Here is a 13,257-nt window from a genome sequence, read left to right as displayed (position 1 = left end):
TGCTCAGGCTCTGAGTTCAAGCCCCAAGACTGGCAAAGAAAAGGGGGGGGGGGCAATATCAAGAATCTTTCCCTTAAGGTAAGGGTTAGGGTTAGTTTAGGGTTAGGGTTAGGGTTAGGAGTTAGGGTTAGGGTTGGGGTTGGGGTTAGGGTTAGGTTTAGGGTTAGGGTTAGGTTTTCTCCAAAGAGAGCATTCCAACCATCAGTATGGTGTATCAGTCAAATAGTAAAAATCACAATAAGATCTTACAATTCTGTATGACAAATGTCCTAAGTTTCCTAACTCCAACCTTAACTGTACCTATACTCAAATCCAGAACCAGTTCTTGCCCAGATCTCTAGTTAAGTATAATTGATTTTCTTTTCCTTCCTTCCTTCCTTTTTTTTTTTTTGCCAGTCCTGGGGCTTGAACTCAGGGCCTGAGTTGGGCTTTCTCAAGGTTAGTGCTCTACCACTTGAGCCACAGCATTACTTCCAGCTTTTTCTGTGTATGTGGTACCAAGGAATCAATACCAGAGCTTCATACATGCTAGGCAAGCACTCTACCACTAGGCCATGCTCACAATCCCTTAACTGATTTTTTTTACACATTTTTTTTAAAAAAATAGGACAATAATAAGGACCTTAAAAATATATCTTTCTGAGCCAGGAGTGGTAGCTCATGCCTGTAATCCTAGCTACTCAGGAGGCTGATATCTGATGATCTCAGTTCAAAGCCAGCCCAGGCACTAAAGAGCATGAGACTCTTATCACTAATTAACCCCTAGAAAACTGGAAGTGGTGCTATGGCTCCAGGGGTAGAGCAGTAGCTTGAGCTGAAGACCTCAGGGACAGCCAGGCCCAGAGCCCAAACCTCATGACCGACCAAAAAAAAAAGTCTCACAGATTTGTTTGATAGGGGTGACTTTGAACCAAGATTCTCAGATCTCTGTCCCTGAGTAATTAGGTTTACAGGGGTGAGACATTAGTAACCACCTTTAAAATCATTTTAAGGTAAAAAGTTTTGCTGCTAAGATGGCAGCTGCATCTGCTCCCTGGCTATGGGTCCGTAGTGGGCTTTGCTGGCCACAGATGAGAAGTATAGGGGCTCGCGTGTGCTCACGAGCACTCAGCTGCAGATTTTATTCTGGAAGTGCAGCACTCTCAAAGGTTGAAGAAACGGATGCAACAGGAATAGAAAACACAGTCATTCCACAAAAGAAAACTTGGGATAAAGTGGCCGTTCTTCAGGCACTTGCATCCACAGTAAACAGGGACCCCATAGTTGCCCCTTACATATTTCATGATGACCCTTACCTTATACCCACAACCAGTATGGAATCTCGTTCATTTTTATTGGCAAAGAAGTCTGGACAGACTGCAGCCAGGTTTATTATTAATTCACACCCCAAATATTTTCAAAACGATATAGCTGAACCTCATATACTGTGTTTAATGCCTGAGTACTTACAACCTCAGATTGAAGGTCTAAGTAAAAATGCCCTGAAGGAACAGATCAATCTCAGAAAAGTTAAAGCATCTGTGGACCTGTTTCATCAGCTCTTATAAGCAGGAACCACTGTCTTCCTTGAAACAACTAATAGTCTCTTGGATTTATTGTGTTACTATGGTGACCGTGAACCACTATCTGATTATCAGTTTCAAGAAACTCAACAATCAGAAGACTTGGAAGAGGCCACAAAAGAAGATAATAAAAAGGCTAAGAGGAAGGATGGTTGTCTCAATGGAGTTACGTGGAAACCAGAAAACAATGCTGAAAGAATCTTTGCTCTAATGCCAAAGAAGATTGCATATTCTTATTGTACAACAATCCAAAGAATGGTGAAGCACCGAGCTTATGCACAGGCATTAAACTTGTACACTGAGCTATTTAACAATAGACTTCATACTGATATATATACCTTCAATGCACTGATTGAAGCAAAATTATTGATGAGTAATGGGAAGTATGAGGATAGATGGATCTGCTGGAACATAAGGTTGTACAGAAAGTGAAACCAAATCTTCAGACTTTTAATACCATTCTGAAAAGTATTTGGAAATTTTATGCTCATGGAAAAGCGGAAGCTTTATACACCTTACATGAAATGAAAGCCATTGGAATAGAACCATCACTTGCAACATACCATCATATTATTCAGTTGTTTTATCAACATGGAACTTCTTTAAGAGAACCGTCCCCCATTATCTACACTATAATGAAAGAGTTAAGGGGGAAAAGTTTTTATCCAGAGGATCTAGATGATGATAAATTTTTCAGTCTGCCATGAATGCTTGCTCTTTTCTCCAAGATCTAGAACTTGCTTACCAAGTACATGACCTTTTAAATAGGGGAGATAACCAGAAATTCATTGGAACTGATGTTCATCGTAATTTCTATTATTCCAAGTTTTTCATTTTGATTTGTCTCATGGAACAAATTGATGTCCCTTTGAAGTGGTTTAAGAACGTGGCACTCTCAAAACATGGTGCATCTTCTTCAAGCATTGGATGTGGCCAATAGGCTAGAACTGATCCCTCAGAATTGGAGAGATAGTAAAGAATATGGTCACATGCTTTGCAGTGATCTAAGGGAAGGAAATCCTGCTGCTCATGGCAAGGGATAAACATCCACTACAGCTTCAGATAGCATGTGTCAACTGTGCTGTTGCTATCAAATCCACATATGAAAGCCAAGCATCCAGACAGAGTGCTCTCAATTGGCCAGCCAACTCTCTCAACTGTATAGCTATCCTCTTCTTTTTTTTTTTTTTTTTTTTTTTTGGCCCCTTTCTCTTTCTGGCCCCGCTCGCTCCGGCCCTGCCCGCTCCGGCCCGGCTAGGCCCCCTTTTATCTAACTCAGGCCCCGATCGCTCCGGCCCCGCTCGCTCCGGCACCGCTCGCTCCGGCCCTGCTCGCTCCGGCCCGGCTAGGCCCTCTTTTTCTAGCTCAGGCCCCGCTCGCTCCGGCCCCGCTCGCTCCGGCCGGCTCGCTCTGGCCCCGCTTGCTTCCGCCCAGCTCGCTCCAGCTTGCTCTTGGCCCCGCTCGCTCCGGCCCGGCCAGCTCTCGCTTGCTCCTGGCTCTGCTCGCTCTGGCCCCGCTCGCTCCGGCCTCGCTGGCTCTGGCTCGGCTCGCTCCCGCTCGCTCCGGTCCCGCTCGCTCCGGCCACCACTCGGTTGGGCTTTTTTTTGTTCACTTCAGCTCAGCTCGCTTCTTTCGCTCTCTGTCGCCGTCGCAGTCTCGTCTCTGCCACTTTTCCGGTTTTGGTTGTGTCTCGTCTCTGCCACTTCCGGCTTGGTTGTGTATGTGGGATACCGAGGAATCGAACCCGGGTCTTTGTGCATGCTAGTCAAGCACTTTAACCGCTAGGCCAAACTCCCGGGCCCAGCTATCCTCTTCTTAAGAGCTGAGAGAACCCAGAAAGCATAATAAAATCCCTAGAAATGCGTTGCTGAATGAGTCTCTGGATGCTGCAAAAGCATCTGATAGTCCTGTTCAGGCCATTGAGGTGGTGAAGATGGCAAGTGCCTTGAGCTTGCCTATTAGTAAGGCCCTCGTCCAGTAATGATGGACTTTGCAGTCAAGCCAGAACCTAAGATAGCCCTGACCAAACTTCACTGCACAGTGAAAATGATGACAGCAGCAGTGACAGTGACATCATTGAAGACAAATGGAAGTGAGATGGCCTTGCCATGTGGTAAATCCAAAGAAAATAAGAATAAGAACACGCAGATTTGGTCTGCTTATTACTGTGCAGTAGATAAAATTCTGATTGTAGACTAAAGTCATAAAATCTACTGAAACATCTATTAATACAGTACTCAAAGTTTATCATTTAATCAGAAGCACTGCAATTTTACACACACAGCATACCTTCACATTGGTGCAACACACTGCAACGATGCTGCCACAATGGTGCCACCATCAATGTGGTGATGTTCTATAGCTTTTCTTAGCTAATATTCTGGTCCTTCCATAACTGTAGCAATAAAAATCTAAAGAAGGTTTTCATGCAGTTATATCATAATTGCTGCTGGATCAGTAGTAGCCCAGTTTTGATTGCATTTAGACAGACATATTTCACAACTGAGTAAACTGACTACCTTATGTTAGGTCCCACAATGAAGACTGAGTAAAGACAGTAATTAATGTACATTTGAATTTTCCATTATTTGTCCTAGTCTTCCCACTAGAATCCCAAATGTGATTTATGGACCGAAGTGTAGCTCAGTGCTAAGGGTTTTGCCTTAGCATACATTAGTCCTTGTTGGAACTCAGTACCAGCAAAAAATAAAAATTTGCCTCTTGGTAAGCACCATCTCCCTGCTATTCTTTAAGGGATAAATGAGGACTGGTGACAAGGGTGTGGCATGTCTTATTGACATGATCCTTTATTGCTGTTCATCAAATTGCTAAAGGATCTCTTTGTCTAGCATTTGTGATTTGTTGTTAGTTATGGGGCCTGGGAGCTGTCTCTGGACTCCTTTGCTTAACACTTTTATCACTTGGAGCCAAAGCATCACTAATGCATTTCCTGTGGTTAAATGGAGACAAATGTCTTTCAGACTTTGCTGCTCAGGCTGGCTTTGAACACCATTCTTCAGCTCTCAGACTCCTGAGTAGCTAGGATTACTGGTGTGGAAACCAATTAGAGGAACGTTCTTCCATCCCCAGGGAATTGTACCACATATTTGCATATATGTGGTTCCCAGATTTACTAAGGCCTTCTATGGTATTCTACTCTGCCAGGGTTTACACTCACAGTATGCTATACCGGTAACTGTTAACTTCATTTTTAGTTACATTTGCTGGTCTCCCTAGGCCAACATCCATGATTATATCCTTGGAAACCTAGGTATTTGGTTTATTATCGCCTAAAATAAAAGTCTGATTTGAGGAGTGGAAAAAAAAAAAAGTTTTGCTGCTGCCATTGCTTCTTAATATCAGATTCCAGCTTCTTCGGTCTTTGACAAAGGACTCACACAAGTGAGCTTCCAGGGTTCCTTAGGCCTTCAGACTTGAGCTGGAGCTGTATCACTGGTCCCTCTTGTTCAGAAGCAGTTTCTGGTTTTCCCACAGGTTGCAGATGGGCCATTATGGAACTATCTAGCTCTACGGGTGTAAGCCAATCTAATAAATTCTTTTTGATAATTACATATGCCTCCTATTGGTTCTGTGCCTGACACAGATACTATCATAAAACTACTTTTTCCCACACACTCTTACTAAATATTACCTTCAAGATGCATAAGGATTATAGGTTTACTTAACTATTGTAAACTCATATACTTCAATGTTACTGGACTGGCTTTACCTTTAGATCTTAAGACAATAATAAAGTTCATTTTCTAGAAGGTTGGTCCCCACTGTGACAGTGTTGAGATATGGTAAGATCTTTTAGATGTGAGATTTACTGTAAGGTCATTAGACGAATGTGAGCACTAAATTCAGAAGGGGTTGATGAAGTTCTCATGGGATTCTAGTTCCTTTGATAATGAACCAGCACCTCTCTGCCCTGTCTTCCCTGACTTTCATGTGACCTCTTTTTAGGGTTTCCCTGTGATGCCATCACTATAGGGCTCTTATTAGGGCCAAGCAGAAGCTAGTGCCATACTTTTAGACTGCTGGTACTGTAAGCTAAATAAAGATTTCTTCTTTATACACTACCAGAATATTTTGTTATTATAATAAAAACTGGACTAATGCAGACAGGAAGGCTAAAAAAAAAGTGTAAGGGGTAGGGTCGTAGCCTTGAACTGAAGAGCTCAGGGATAGCGTCCAGGCCCAGAGTTCAAGCCCTACAGCTGACCAAAAAAAAAAAAAAAGAAAGTATAATAAGACAAAATAGGGCCTCCATCCTTTTTTTTTTTTTTTAATCTTGTGCCAGTCCTGGGGCTTAAATTCAGGGCCTGAACACTATCCTTGGGCTCTTTCAAGGACAGAGCCCTACCACTTGAGCCACAGAACCCTTCCGACTTTTTCTATGTATGTGGTACCAAGGAATTGAACCTGGGTCTTCACACATGCTAGGCAAGCACTCTACCACTAGGTCAAATTCCGGGCCCAATAGAGCCTATTTTTATGAGTCCTACTCATGCTTTCAAATTACATATGGAATTTATTACCTTATTTTCTTGAGGGGAAAGTCAGAACTTTTTAAAACTATTATGAAGCATTTCACAAAATGTTTTCATATTATGACTAGCACTTTTTTCCCTTACCTTACCCTTGAATGATTCCTTAAAAAGTAAAAGTTTGGGGGCCGGGAGTTTGGCCTAGTGATAGAATGCTGCCTAGCAAACATGAAGACCAGGGTTTGATTTCTCGCTACCACATACATAGAAAAAAGCCAGAAGTGGTGCTGTGACTCAAGTGGTAGAGCTCTAGCCTTGAGAAAGCCCAAGGACAGTACTCAGGCCGTGAGCCCAAGGCCCAGGAGTGGCAAAAAAAAAAAAAAAAAAGTAAAAGCTTGGAAGTGGTGCTGTGGCTCAAGGGGTTGAGGTGGTAGCCTAGAGCTGAAGAGCTCAGGGATAACACCTAGGCCCAGGGTTCAAGTCCCATGACAGACCAAAAAAAAAAAAAAAAGTAAAAGTTTTTTCTTTTAATAGCAAATTGAAGTGTTGGGGACACAGCAAAAATGCTTTCCTAGTATGTAAACTGCTCCAAACTCAATCCTCAATATTGAAAAAAGAAAAGAGAAAGAGAAAAAAGGGGTTGGTAGGGATTTGAGGATTAACCAAGTATTACTGTTTCCATACGGCAACAAGCAAAGCAAATAAGACTACTAAAATGGAAAATGGTAGCCATGGAGATTTAAAAATATTAGCTGTCCAAAATTATAACTTTAAAATTTACGTAAGTTCCTTAGCTGTGAATTGTGAACATTAACTAATACTTTTAGTTTATTTGAACTTATTTTTGGCACTAACCCTGGGACTTGAACTCAGGGCCTGGGGTATGGTTGCTGAGCTTTTGTTCTCAAGGCTAGTGTTCTACCTCTGAGCCAAAGCTCCATTTCTGGCTTCTTGGTGCTTTTGTTTGGAGATAGTCTCATAGGCTTTCCTTCCAGGGCTGGATTTGAACTGTGTTCCTCAGATCTCAGCCACCTGAGCAGCTAGGATTACAGGCATGAGCCACCAGTGCCCAACTAGAAATTTTTATTATTATGAGATTTGTATATTCCATGGTAGTGCTTACCAGACTTTAGTATACATCACGTTGAGCTGAGGCTTGTTAAAAACAGATTGCAAGCCAGGAGGTTTGACCTAGTGGTATAGTGCCTGCCTAGCATGCACGAAGGCCTGGGTTGGATTCCTCGGTACCACGTACATAGAAAAAGCCTGAAGTGGTGCTGTGGCTCAAGTGGTAGAGCTCTAATCTTGAGAAAGCCCAAGGACAGTGCTCAGGACCTGAGTTCAAGCCCAGGGCTGGCCAAAAAAACAAAAAAACAAAAAAACCAGACTGTAGCCAGGCACGGTGGCACAAACCTGTAGTCAGTACCAACTATCCTCAAAGATAAGGCAAGGAGGATCAAGGTCAACCTTTCAAACAAACATTTCAAACCAAAGGACAACAGATTATACACCCAACTCTGAAACTTCTTATACCACAGGTCTGAGGTAAGACCCACTTGATTTGTTGGTTGGTACCAGTCTAGGAAACACACTTTGAGAACAGTATTCTAAGCCTTGGTACACATAACAGAGTATTTTATATAACAGATCTAGGATTTCTAATCTACCACAATAATTTGAATGTTTGTAGCCAAGGAGGAACAGCTGCTTTTCTTTACTTACTGAGAGAAACTAAGTAACTTTGGGAACTATAACAAACCTGAACACAATATTCCTATAATCTGTTGCAAGACTTCTAACATCCACTGATAAAGTCTACCATCCTTACCTGAGGCTCAGGGAGCACTATGGTGTTGCAATGGGTGTTGCCAGGTTCAACTCCTGATCATATGCAATAGATGTGTGACTGCTGTCAACTTAAAACTCTCAGCTCTACCTTCTTTATCTACAACTTCAAACCACACCCTATCCCATAGGACTGTTGTGAACTCAATAAATTATGGATTGGAAAGCATTATATTTTGTCACAATAAATGTTGCTCTCTTTCTCATCTCCCCCCTATGCTAGGTCTCAGATGAGCCAGAGATCTCTTACTTTTTGTATGAACTTATTATGGTATCCTAATTGGTGGCCACCTTTCCTGAATGTTTAAAATGCTGCTTGTGCCACTAAGGAACTTGCCTTCAGATTTTATTTAGTCTTTAAATTTTTCTTTTTTTTAGAAAAAAAAGAACTCTTCCATTTAGATTGATAGATGCATAGTATGTTTTTCTCTAAAACATGTTTTGAGAAGTATATGCTTTATAGAATGCTTACATCTTGACAATGAATCATCACACAAGAGTAAATAATATCTGGGCCAGGAGTTTAGCCTAGCGGTAGAGTGCTTGCCTAGCATGCACAAAGATCTGGGTTCAATTCCTCAGTACCACATACATTTAAAAAAAAAAAAAAGCCAGAAATGGTGCTGTGGCTCAAGTAGTAGAGCTCTAATCTTGAGAATCTAGGACTGGCCAAAAAAAAAAAAAAAGTAAATAATATCTATTCTTTGTATCTTTCAATCCTACAATGTAGCACCATAGACTATTACTACTGTCTTTCTGTACAACAGAATTCTTGAAATCAATTTCTCTAATCTAACTGTAATTATGTATTTTGGGGGGGTGGGGGAGGTCATGAGGTTTGAACTCTGGGCCTGTACACTGTCCCTGAGCTCTTTAGCTCAAGGCTATGGCCCTACCCCTGGGCCTGGGCGTTGTCCCTAAGCTCTTCAGCTCAAGGCTACAACCCTACCTCTTGAGTCTCGGCCCCACTTCCAGTTTTCTAGTTGGAGATAAGAGTCTCTTGCTTGTTTAGTGTCCAGGCTGGCTTTGAACAGCTATCCTCAGATCTCAGCCTCCTGAGTAGCTAGGATTATAGGCACAAGCCACCATGCCAGGCCAATTATGTATCTTTTGACCCATTCTGCCTTCCCAGTCTCTGGTAGTTACTATACTTCTCAATTCTTCTACAGGCTGAACTTTTCTACATTCCAGAGGAATGAGTTCAGGCTTGGCTTTCTATACCTGGCTTGTTTATTTTAACAGTGTCTTCCAGGTTCTTTTGAGCTATTGCAAGATTTCACTCTTCTTATGGCAAAACAGTATCCTATTGTGAAAATATACCATATTTCTTCATTCACTCGTCTGTTGGTGGACACATTCATTAGTTTGTTGATGGACACTTAGTTTGATTCTGCATTTCAGTTATTGTGAACAGTGTTGAAATAAACATATGAATACAGATTATCTTTTCAACATACTGACTTTATTCCTTTGGAATTATACCTAAGAATAGGCATTTTAAATGTACAGCAGCATAAATTTTTTCCTTTAAATACAAATTTATGGAAGTTTGGCCTAGTGGTAGAGTGCTTGCCTAGCATGCACAAAGACCTAGATTTGATTTCTCAGTACCCACTTACATAGAAAAAAGCTGGAAATGGTGGTGTGGCTCAAGTGGTGGAGCTCTAGCCTTGAGAAAGCCCAAGGACAGCGCTCAGGTCCTGAGTTCAAGCCCTAGGACTGGCCAAAAAAAAAAAATTATTCCAGAAAACATACGAATAAAAATAATTCACACCTTGGTTGTACATTCTAATGATATTAACACAAGTTAAGAAAAATCTAAAGTTATAAGTAATGCCAAGAAGCCTGCAAAAGAGAAACTGCCTTTGGGAAAGACAACATAATGTAAAACAAAGAATTTACTAAATTCTATAATGATCATGATAATTCACTGGCATAGATTTTATAAAATAATACTGTCATTAGGCACGGTGGCACATGACTGTAATCCTAACTTCTTGGAAGGGCTGAGGTATCAAGCTACCTCAGGTCAAAAACAAACAAAAAGTATGCAGACAAAGGTGGCTCATGCCTGTAATCCTACCTACTCAGGAGGCTGAGATCTGAGGATCAAGGTTCACAGGCACACTGGGCCTGCTTATCTCTAATTAACTACCAGAAAACCATGATTCAAAGAGACAGAGCACTAGCCTTAGCTGAAGAGCTCAGAAGTCAAGCCCCATGACCAACACCCCCCCTCCCAAAAAAGTATGCAACATCTCATCTCATCTAAAGGGGTGACAGTGATCAAGATGTATTATATTCATAAACTGCTTTGCTTATATAAAGTTTGAAGCTAAAAGGCTCTCAAGTATGTCACAGTATGTCATTAAGGTGGTCAGAAACAAATTTACTAAGCAAATGAAGGTATCACCCATATATTAGCAGAATTCTCCTTAAATAAGTACAACATGCCCAATTATCAAAGTTGTAAATCTTGAATAAACAGAGAAAAACTACTTCATTCTAAAGGATTCAAAACTTTGCAGTAACTAGAAATTGCCTTATTGCCACGGATTATATTCTGGAGAGAGTGAGTCACATTCTCTATGATATCAGCTAGAGGGTCTAAGGGTCAAGATACGATACACGGTCACTAATACTATATTTAAGGATATACTTTTTTTTCTTTTTTTTTTTTTGCCAGTGCTAGGGCTTGAACTCAGGCCCTGGGCATGTCCCTGAGCTTCTTTTGCTCACAGGTAGCACTCTACCACATGAGCCTTAGTGCTACTTCCATCTTTTTTTGTTTATGTGGTACTGAAGAATCAAACCCAGGGCCTCATGCATGGTAGGCAAGCAATCTACCACTAAGCCTCATTCCTAGCCCTTTAAGGATATTGAATTGAATTCTACTACAACATTACGGAAGTCCCTAGGATCCCCACTAAGCCCAATTACACAAAAATTAATGAGCACTCTATTTCCAAAGTTAGAAAAGTGAGTAAGCTCTTAATTATTTCCTGTTTGCCTTCTCATTTACTCATCCATCTACCTGTTCACTCAAAAAAAAAAAAAAATCCTCTTGCCAGAGCTGATAGCTCATGCCTGTAATCCTAGTTATTCAGGAGGCTGAAATATGAGGAGCCTGGTTCAAAGCCAGCCCAGACACTGAAGTCCATGAGACTCTTTATGTCCAAATTAGCCACCAGAAAACCAGAAGTGACACTGTGGCTCACGTGTTAGAATGCTAGCCTTGAGCTGAAGAGCTTAGGCCCAGAGTTCAAGCCGCATGGCTGACCAACAACAACAGAAAAACCCTCTAGAGTTATATGCCCAACATATTGTTAAAATGATAAATTCCTAGAAACACATAATATACCGAGACTAAATCATAAAGTAAATAGACATTTTGAACACACTAATAAAAGAGTAAACAGAATCAGTAACAAGTTTCCCAAAAGACCAGATGAGATGGCTCACTGACTTGCAATACCCATCTTATTGGGAGGTAGATATCAGGAGGATAATGCTAGCCTTGGAAAAACAACAAGACCACATATCTCAACCAATAACTTGGATATGCTAGTACATCACCTATAATCCCAGTTACTTTGGAGGTATACTGTAATTAAGAGAATCATGGTTTAGGCTGGGCCCAGGTAAATACACAAGGCCTTTGGGGGGAAAAAAAAGAAAAGCTTGAGGTGGGGATAGAAGTATGGTTCAAAGGGTAGAGGGCATACTTAGGAATTTCAAGTCCCAGTATATGTGAGACAGAAAGAGACACAGAGAGAATATGAACAGACTCTTCTTAAAAGAAGATACACAAATAGCTAATAGTTATGTGGAGAAAATACTCAACGTTAGCTCCTCTTCTACAGCACTGCCTACAGAGGTGGCTACCATCTCCTGCTCATGGCTGCCCTCAGACCTTTGGTGAAGCCCAAGATCATCAAAAAGAGGACCAAGAAGTTCATCTGCCACCAATCAGACTGATATGCCAAGAATAAGTATAACTGGCAGAAACCTAGGCGTAAGGACAACAGGGTCCAATAAGATTCAAGAGCCAGGGGCTGGGAGTTTGGCCTAGTCGTTAAAGTGCTTGCCTACCATGCACGAAGACCTGGGTTCGATTCCTCGATACCACATACATAGAAAAAAGCTGGAAGTGGTACTGAGGCTCAAGTAGTAGAGCTCTAGCCTTGAGAAAATCCAAGGACAGTGCTCAGGCCCTGAGCTCAAGCCCAGGACTGGAAAAAAAAAAAAAAAAAAAAGATTCAAGAGCCAGATCTTGGTGCCCAACATCGGTTATGGAAGCAACAAGAAAACAAAGCCCATGCTGCCCAGCAGCTTCCAGAAGTTCCTGGTCCACAATGTCAAGGAGCTGGAAGTGCTGCTCCTGTGCAACAAGTCTCACTGTGCTGAAATCACACACAATGTTTCCTCCAAGACCCAAAAAGCCATTGTGGAAAGAGCAGCCCAGCTGGCCGTCAGAGTCACCAATCCCAATGCCAGGCTGTGCAATGAAGAAAACGAATAGATGGCTCACATACCCCTTTTATTTGTGCTTAAATAACCCAAAAAACTAAAAGAAAGAAAAAGAAAATGCTCAACATTAGTAATCATTAGGGAAAAGAAAATTAAAACCGCAATGAGCTAAGAATAGTAGTTTACACCTATACTCCAAGCATCTATTTGAAGGGAAGTTCAGGCAGAAAAGCAGTGAATTCCACACTAGATGCAGGTACACAGTAATACTACCTTGTTTTGTGTACACGTACGTGTGTACACACACACACACACACACACACACCCCATAATGAAATACTTGAAAGAACTACTATATAATCCAGCTACCCCCACCACTGGGTACATAGTCAAAAGATATGATATCTGTGTGCCTAAGAGACATAATCAGCACCTCCATATTCTTCTGTAGTATTAGTCAAGACAGAAAATAAACCTGACCATCATTCAACAATGTCTAAAGAAAAATGCGAGGAAGTCAGGCACCTGTGGCTCAAGCCTGTAACCCTAACTACTCAAGAAGCTAAGATCTGGGGCCAGGAGCATAGCCTAGTGGAAGAGTGCTCACCTAGCATGCATGAAGCCCTGGCTTCGATTCCTTGGTACCACAAACACAGAAAAAGCCAGAAGTGGTGCTATGGCTCAAGTGGCAGAGCACTAGCCTTGAGCAAAAGTACCCAAAGACAGTGCCCAGGCCCTGAATTCAAGCCCCAGGACTTAGGAATAAAGAGTAACTAAGATATGAGGATCCAGGTTCAAATCCAGGTAGTGTAGAAGTTTATGAGACTTTTATCTCCAAATTAATCACCAGGAAACCAGAAGTGGTGCTATAGATCAAAGTAGTAGAGTGC

General features: G+C 41.6%; 1 protein-coding gene and 2 pseudogenes across 8 annotated transcripts in view; 2 read left to right on the top strand and 1 right to left on the bottom strand.

Annotated features, from left to right (window-relative positions):
• The window catches only part of Lrch3 (leucine rich repeats and calponin homology domain containing 3), a 109,342-nt gene that overhangs the window by 89,275 nt on the left and 6,810 nt on the right, over positions 1-13,257 (bottom strand). The gene's annotated exons all lie outside the window — the stretch shown is intronic.
• On the top strand, positions 1,014-3,658 carry LOC150069209 (small ribosomal subunit protein mS39 pseudogene; annotated as a pseudogene).
• On the top strand, positions 11,795-12,419 carry LOC150069208 (large ribosomal subunit protein eL32-like; annotated as a pseudogene).

Source organism: Megascapheus bottae, chromosome 1 (assembly GCF_031878675.1).
Source record: "Megascapheus bottae isolate mThoBot1 chromosome 1, mThoBot2.hap1, whole genome shotgun sequence".
NCBI classification, from domain to species: domain Eukaryota; kingdom Metazoa; phylum Chordata; class Mammalia; order Rodentia; family Geomyidae; genus Megascapheus; species Megascapheus bottae.
This window is presented reverse-complemented; position numbering and strand designations above follow the sequence as displayed.